At 42.8% G+C, this 8779-nt stretch overlaps 1 protein-coding gene across 1 annotated transcript in view; it reads right to left on the bottom strand.

The window, feature by feature from the left end:
* NME7 (NME/NM23 family member 7) overlaps window positions 1–8779 on the bottom strand; it is a 236223-nt gene that overhangs the window by 551 nt on the left and 226893 nt on the right. The gene's annotated exons all lie outside the window — the stretch shown is intronic.

Here is an 8779-nt window from a genome sequence, read left to right as displayed (position 1 = left end):
CAAATTCAGAATGTAAAATTCTTTTATTTTTTTCAGTAAAGATAATGGGGGGTTATTTACTAAAGGCAAATCCACTTTGCACTACAAGTTCAACGTGCACTTGAAATTGCACTGAAAGTGCACGTGGAAGTGCAGTCGCTGTAGATCCGAGGGGGACATGCAAGGAAAATAAAAAACAGCATTTTAGCTTGCACGTGATTGGATGATAAAATCAGCAGAGCTTCCCCTCATTTCAGATTTACAACGACTGCACTTCCAGTGCAATTTCAAATGCACTTATAGTGCAAAGTGGAGTTTCCCGTTGTAAATAAGCCCCAATGTGAGCAGCACCATGCTGAGTCTGAACCATCATTCTCTAGTTAGGCTTTATGTTTTTTTTTTTTTTTTTTAAAGAATATAACAGTAGCTTTACATTAACACTGTAAAGACGTGGTCAGACTGGCGCAGATCACTTACTCGAATGGCAGCTCTTCAAATTCCAAAAAACAGAATTTAGCAGAAACTGTAAATATAATCTGAGTAAAATGCAAGAACTGCCACTGCTGACCTGAAACAAGTACGCAGATTTAGGAGATCTGACTTTTTTATTCTGGGTCAGTGATTCAGCTGTGCAGCAAAACATCAGGAGGACAGCTAGGCAACTACACTCTTTAAGAAGATCTGCAGTGGCACGTTGTATTTTACAAGTCAATAAATGTGGTGCACACACTTGCATTGCCTGAACATACATGTTGGACCTAAACTATTATATACGCAACATGTAGCACTTATAAAAACTAGACTGGCTTCTGCAGTCCTGCTGGGAAACCAGCATTTGATCAGCGCATGCAGCCAATGGCTGCGTTGCCGATTCGTGTATTCTGATACGGGGAGACCCTGCAGTCAGAATACAGTGGCCCAGTGGGGAAAACTGACTAAGATTGCTTGTGTGGATGCAGAGACCTGTCGGGTTTTTTCCGTTCAACCTGCTGGTTGAATGAAAAGAAAAAACTCCCTATGCATTCTCAGCTTTATATCACAAGAAGCCATTTGTTCCATCCATTAACAATCTATTGTTCTTCAACAATTGGTTGTAGGCAGATTTAGCAGCAAGAATGAAATTAAAAATCAGCTTTGAACCCCCCCCCCCCCCCCAAACACTTGAGTCCTCTATTGATCCAGAGCTATGCTCATCTGCATCTTTCCTCCACTCCCTGCTCTGAGAGAAGTGGGAGCCATTGGCTTATAGATGCGCACAGCCCAGCTCAGGAGCATGCCCGCACGTGTGCCCCCATAGCACATGGCTTGCTATAGGGACACACACTAGAGAGCTCCATCAGGGGACTCCAGAAGAGAGGGTAAGGGACCACCCTGTGCATTAACAGTACAGAGCAGGTAGGTATACTTTTTTTTTTATATATATATATATATATATATATATATATATATATAAAATGTTGCCTTTACAACTGCTTTAATGTGGCACAAGGCGAACAGCTAGACACTTCCTGCAGTCAGTCCTATCTAAAGCAACGGCTACTGTTAATAAAAAACACATTTTCTTTATCGAATGCGGTTTTCCCTGAGTGTAACTAACCTTTTATCTATGGGTACCTTTACCACTTTTAGGACCTTACATATAAGAAATAGGTCTTAAATATTTTCCACAAACTTTCTAAAATGTATTTCCTATGTCCTGCTGCTATCACCAGCAATTAATGGGGCTATGTTGCAAAAGAAGCTGTAAAAATGCAGCTGCTCCTATGTAAAATGACACTTGCAGAAAGTATGTAAGTCATTTTACCAATATAGTGTAACAATGGGAGTCATTTACTGGAGCAGACAAAACCTGGAGCCAATCCGCTTCTATCTTCACCTTGTTCAGTTAGGCCTTGTAAATGAAAGATAGCAGCTGGTTGGTTACCATGCACAACTGCTCCAGTCTTAATAAATCCCCTCATGTGCTTTTACTATTTCATGCATATGAACTTTGGTAGTAACCCTTAATTAACCTAATCAGTTATTATTTAGATTTTTTTTTTTTCCATTAATATTTCCTTTTTTTTTTAACATTCATTTTGTTTTAAATGTTCAGTATCGCATACAAAAATACACAAAACAGAAAAACACCTGTGTTTTTTTTTTTTTTTTTTTTTTTTTTTTAAACTGTCAGTGGTAAAAAAAAAAATTGTAAGACCATATTGCCAAAATAAAGTCTAGTCTGTACCCAAAAAAACAACTCGGTTGAACAACAAATTGAAAACTTTTAGGTGGAGGGAAGTAAAAATAAAATAATATGGTTGCATAAGTCTGCACCCCCTAAACTAATACTTTGTTGAGGTACCTTTTCATTGTATTACAGCACTCAGTCTTTTGGTCGCTCTGTGCCAGAACACATACGTGATCGGATACTTTCAGGTCTGGGGCGCGCGCTGCCGGCAACCTGCTCAGCCCAGCGAGCGGACTCGATGTCCATGGGCACCCGCTGATTGGACATTACAGAGGCAGAACGACAATCTGCCTACTTAAACATTCTGATAGAGGGGGAGGTACTGATGCTGTGTTTCTGCCAAGCAGGAACCCAGACCTTTGCCTTCGTCAAAGCACATCCCCACAGTGAGTTGGCACAACTTAGGCACACATTTAACCCTTTGATCACCCCTGATGTTAATCCCTTCCCTGACAGTGTCATTAGTACAGTGACGGTGCATATTAGTGTCACTGGTCCCCAAAAAAGTGTCAGTTAGGTATCCGATTTGTCTGCCGCAATATTGCAGTACCACTATAAGTCACTGATCGCCGCCACTAGTAAAAAATAAAAAATCCCCCATTTTGTAGACGCTATAGCCTTTGCTCAAATCAATCAATATACGCTTGGAATTTTTTTTACCAAAAATATGTAGCAATATACATATTATTCAAATTGATGAAGAAATTAGATTTTTTACATTTTTTTATTGGGTATGTTTTATAGCAGAAAGTAAAAAATATTGTAATTTTTTTTTCAAAATTGACAGTTTTTTTTGTTTATAGTGCAAAAAATAAAAACCGCAGATTTGATCAAATACCACCAAAAGAAAGCTCTATTTGTGGGGAAAAAAAATATTAGGGAACAGTGTCGCAATTGTCGGTTAACCGCTTAAGGACCGCCGCACGACTATTTACATCAGCAGAATGGCATGGCTGGGCACATGGACGTACAATTTTTTTTTTTAATTGTCGCTCTATTTTTGTTTTATAGCGCAAAAAATAAGAACAGCAGAGGTGATCAAATACCACCAAAAGAAAGCTCTATTTGTGGGGGAAAAAAAGGCCTCCAATTTTGTTTGGGAGCCCTTCGCACGACCGCGCAATTGTCAGTTAAAGCAACGCAGTGCCGAATCGCAAAAAGGGGCCTGGTCCTTTACCTGCATATTGGTCTGGGTCTTAAGTGGTTAAAGTAACGCAGTGCTGTATCGCAAAAAATGGCCTGGTCATGAAGGGAGGTAAACCTTCTGGAGCTGAAGTGGTTAAAGGCAGCAGTACTTTCACTATGAGGCCAACAAAGGACTGAGGAACCACCTACAGTCCAACTAAATATTTTAGTATGTTGCATTGCCAGATATCTTACATTTGAAATCAACCCATTATGATGTCATACACAAACAAATCCTTTCTACACACCTTCCTGGTGAGTATTAACCCACACATGCATTACCAGTGTTGTACAGTGTTGGCTCTACATGAAAGTTGAAAACGCATACAGAGGGGTCATTTTAATTATTGGTGAACTCAGTAGACTGAAAAATTCTTGACAAAGAAATCCAAGGTAACAAATAAATATCACTTTAAATTTCAGTCACATAACCTGAGAAAACATTTTCTACGGTTGTAATTTTATTACTTCTAATAAAAGAATTGAAATAAAATTTCAGTCACATATCAGCTTTTGGTAGATTCTGAATAAAAAAAAAAAGCACCTGGCAGTTTTTTGGGATTTGTGGATGACAAAACATTTTCAACCTATTTCATAATATAGAGAATGCAAGAAAAGAGAGCATCCATCACTCCAAGTGATTGGAATTCTAACAAGGAAATCTCACCACTGTGGTCTGTCAGAGACATCGGAAGTCAGAGAGTGACTCATTCTACGACACTCTGCATTTATCCATATACATTTGCATGGCCATGATTGAAATTTGAGCATGTACAGGTCTATAGTAGTAAAAAAAAATTAATACCCTCTAAACTTTGCAATAGTTTGGAATATGCAACAAAGCCCCCCTGATACTCCCCATGAGCAGAAAAATTTGATGTCAGCATATGAATTATGTCTGCTGGAGAGATCAAAAAATAGTTGTAAGTTCCAACATTTCTTATACATGGTATATTTTTTAATAGAGATACAGCCCATCTACTTGATGAAATTCACAATTGTAGGGATGCAAGCAGTGGCGCCGCCTCCTCTGGCTCTCGCACCACCACTGATACAATAATATAGATTAATGCATTGCATGAATATATGTTATTGTTGCCGGCCGCTGCCGCCGACTATTCAGATGGCCGGATGGTGAGCGCCGGCCACCTGAATAACGGCAGCTGGTTGGCTGTGCAGAAGTGCCTATCAGAGCCAGAGTACAGCCCTCGGCTCCCGGAAACTTATCTAAGGGATGTACGGGTGGTGCGGTCCTTAGATAAGACTGACCGGCGCCTCAGCCAATCAGGTTCACCGGTTCTGGTTACCGGTAGCCTGATTGGCTGAAGCGTCTTCGAGGGCGGGAGAAGTCATCGAGGGACGTGGAAGAAGGATGGCTGACCCCCAGAAAGGTAAGTGCCGGGGGGGGGGGCATTATACAGGGCACAGTGGCAACAATGGACACAGTGGCATCAATGGGCACAGTGGCGACAATTAAAGGGCACTGTGGCGACAATTGGCACAGTGGCTGCGTTTGATGGCATGGCACAGTGGTGACAATTGATGGCACAGTGGCTGCGTTTGATGGCATGGCACAGTGGCTGCGTTTGATGGCATGGCACAGTGGTGACAATTGATGGCACAGTGGCTGTGTTTGATGGCATGGCACAGTGACTGTGTTTGATGGCATGGCACAGTGGCTGCGTTTGATGGCATGGCACAGTGGCTGCGTTTGATGGCATGGCACAGTGGTGACAATTGATGGCACAGTGGCTGTGTTTGATGGCATGGCACAGTGACTGTGTTTGATGGCATGGCACAGTGGCTGCGTTTGATGGCATGGCACAGTGGCTGCGTTTGATGGCATGGCACAGTGGCTGCGTTTGATGGCACAGTGGCGACAATTGATGGCACAGTGGCGACAATTGATGGCACAGTGGCTGCGTTTGATGGCACAGTGGCTGCGTTTGATGGCACAGTGGCTGCGTTTGATGGCACAGTGGCAACAATTGATGGCACAGTGGCAACAATTGATGGGCACAGTGAGGCAGCAACTGATGTTTTGTTTTTTTGCGCCCCCCAAAAATGTTGAGCACCAGCTGCCACTGGTATTAGGTCCCTTTAGAGGAGAGACCATCACCCAGCTTCCAGAGTCGTTAGCTGCGTTTGAGGCAACGGTTCCATCTGACCTGCCATTTGTGGTGCAAAATGTCCCCAAAAGTTGTACTTGCAACTTTCATTGCTTCTGAAAGGGAAGGGCTATTGAAATGAATAAACGCTGAAGTTCTAAATGCACCTAGCATTTAGGCAAGTTTAGATGCATTTAGCAGCGTCAAGCGTTTTTTTCTACCAAAACTCTGCTGCTCCTAGACACACTGGAAGTGTTTTTTTTTGTCATGCCTCTAAATGCTGCTAAAAGCATATATGTGTATGGACAAAAAGGACAAAAGAAAAAATGCCATGAGCTGTAAAAACATCCAGTGTGCATGAGTGTTGTAAAAGCGCTGCGCAAACTGTTGGCGCTATATAAATCGTATATAATAATAATGAGGCCTTACTCACTTTGAAGAAAGAAAGAAAACATTTCCATCATGATACTTACAGCCAAGGCCAAAATAGCATGGCATGTGGCACTGTGGGCATTTCAGATCATTGGATACTGCAAAGATGCTATTCATTTTAATCACACTTTTATCAGTGAACTAAGGAAATGGTAGAAAAAAAAAGCCTACTTATGTGGGTAGCAAATAAGTCAGCCTTTTTTTTAAACATAGAAGAGATTTTAAACACTGTGATAGGTTATATAGTAAAACCTTGGTTTGAGAGCGTTTTACAAGACATGCAAAATGTTTTATTAAAGTTTGCCTTGATATACAAGCGATGTCTTGATATAAGAGTAGCGTCATGTCACAACTGACTATAAAAAATATGATTGCATTTAATAAGGGTGCAACATTTAGGATCTTATTGCTACACTTAGGCCCCGTACACACGACCAAACATGTATGCTGAAACTGGTCCGCAGGCCAGTTTCAGCAAAAATGTTCGGTCGTGTGTGGGCGCGAGCGGGCCGAATTCCAGCAAACATTTGCCCGCCGGGCCTTTTCCCAGCGGGCAAATATTCCTGGACGTGTTTTAAAACCGTCCGCTGGAATCCTGCCCGCTCGGACATGTACGGTCGTCAGTACAGACCTACCGTACATGTCCAGGCGCCCGCCGTCCCTCGCATGCGTCGAATGACTTCGACGCATGCGTGGAAGCCTTTAAATGGCAGGCCCGCCCACGTCTCCGCGTCATCGCCGCGTCATCGTCACGGCGACGACGCGGACACGCCCCGCGTATTGTTTACGCGCGGACTTCTGTACGATGGTGTGTACAACCATCGTACAGAAGCCCTCTGGCAGACATGTATGGTGAAAACGGTCCGACGGACCGCTTTCATCGTACATGTTTGCTCGTGTGTACCGGGCCTTAGAGGTGCCTCTCTTCTCTTTTATACCCTGTAAAAAAATGCTTTGATATACAAGTGCTTTGGATTACAAGCATGTTTCTGGAACGAATTATGCTCGCATTACAAGGTTTTACTGTATACTGTATAGCTAGCTGACCCGTTTTCATATGCATGGCAAAGAAAGTATGTTGTACAATGATTATGCATCTTTTCTAAAACAATCCAAATCATTTCCCTAATTCTGAATATTTATGAATGTTTGGAGATTACACAATAATGTGTCATTATCTCAGCATATATGGACAGTAGAACAGTAAGAACTGCATTAGGAAAAAGTTGCATATGTTTTTCTTCCACATTCATGTGGGGTGTACCGCAGTAAAACTGGGAAGGTCTGAGTGTTTCAAAAAAGAGAAATGACTAATAATGACACTTTGCCATTTAGAGCTAACTTTAGCCTACATCTGCCTTTGTACAGTTTTAAAGTTAACCAGTGATTTGCTCAAGAGAGGAAAAACAACAGGTTAATTAATTGCCTGCATGCCCATCCTCAGCGTATACTAACATACCCTATACTCCTTCTACACAGAGTGACATAGTCTGTACTGTTGGGTATGGGGAAGCATGTGACTCACACCCCTTCCTCTCATAATGCAGCACTGGGTGCCTGCAGGGCTGTCTTTAAGGCAGGGCAAAAGGGGAAGCTGCCCTGGGCCCTGTCATTGTTGTGGGGCCCAAAGCAGCTGCCTCATACTTGCCAACTATCCCAGTTTACATTTCATTGTCCATTGAAGTTTTAGTCCTGTGCTGTGTCCTCATATTTCAGTGTAAAGTGCTGCTACTAATGCTGCCCAGCTCTGCCCTATTGTTGAGTACAGATGACTCACCTGCAGACCCTATGGGCCAGATTCTCAGAGACTTACGTCGGCGTATCAGTAGATACGCCGTCGTAAGTCTGAATCTGCGCCGTCGTAAATTTAAGCGTATTCTGGAAACCAGATATGCTTAAATTAGGCTAAGATACGAGCGGCCCCGTCGCAATTAGTTACGCCGTTTACGTTAGAGATACGCCGGCGTAAAGATAAAGCTGGTCTCTAGGTGGCGCATCCCATGCCAAGTATGGACGTCGAAACAAGCGTATGTTTTTACATCGTTTGCGTAAGTCATACGCGAATAGGGCTGTGTGTAAATTACGTTCACGTCACAGGCATTGAGCCGACGTATTTTTGGGCGTAAATACGACGTGATACTGAGCATGCGCGCGCATGCGCCGTTCCGCCATGCATCTACATGGGGTTAAGCCTCATTTAAATACAACACGCCCCCTACAGCCTACTTTGAATTACGCACGCTTACGCCGGCCCATTTACGCTACGCCGCCGTAACTTAGGAGGCAAGTGCTTTGTAAATACAGCACTTGCCTCTCTAAGTTGCAGCGGCGTAGCGTAAATACGGTACGCTACGCGCAACGTAGATCGGCCGTACCTGAATCTAGGCCTATGTTTACCTGTGTCAAGGTTTACAACCGTCATTCATATGTAAATAGCGGTGGGATTCATATGAAAATAGCTGAGGCCGACTGTATTCATAATGTAAATAAAGGCGGCATTCATATGTATATTATGCCCCTCTGCAGTGAAGAGAGGATGTGCTGTAACCTCTAACAACCAATCAGTGAGCAGTATTACTGTACAGTAATCTCTAGCAACCAATCAACAAGAAAACATCATGCGCTGTAACCTCCTGAAACTAATTAGTGAGCCGTAATGTATGCTGTAGCCTCTAGCAACCAGTCAGTAAGAGGTAATGATATGCTGTAACCTCTCGCAACCAATCGCAATAACTGGCTGATCTGATACAGTACACTGATTTTAAGTCTAGCTGATATTTATTGTATGTCTCAGAGCAGGTGGAGAGCAAAGCATGAGGGGGGGCCCCCAAGAATTTTTTTGCCC

Source organism: Rana temporaria, chromosome 2, assembly GCF_905171775.1.
Source record: "Rana temporaria chromosome 2, aRanTem1.1, whole genome shotgun sequence".
In the NCBI taxonomy this organism is placed as follows: Eukaryota; Metazoa; Chordata; class Amphibia; order Anura; family Ranidae; genus Rana; species Rana temporaria.
Note: the sequence above shows the minus strand (reverse complement) of the source record. Positions and strands in the feature narration are given on the sequence as shown.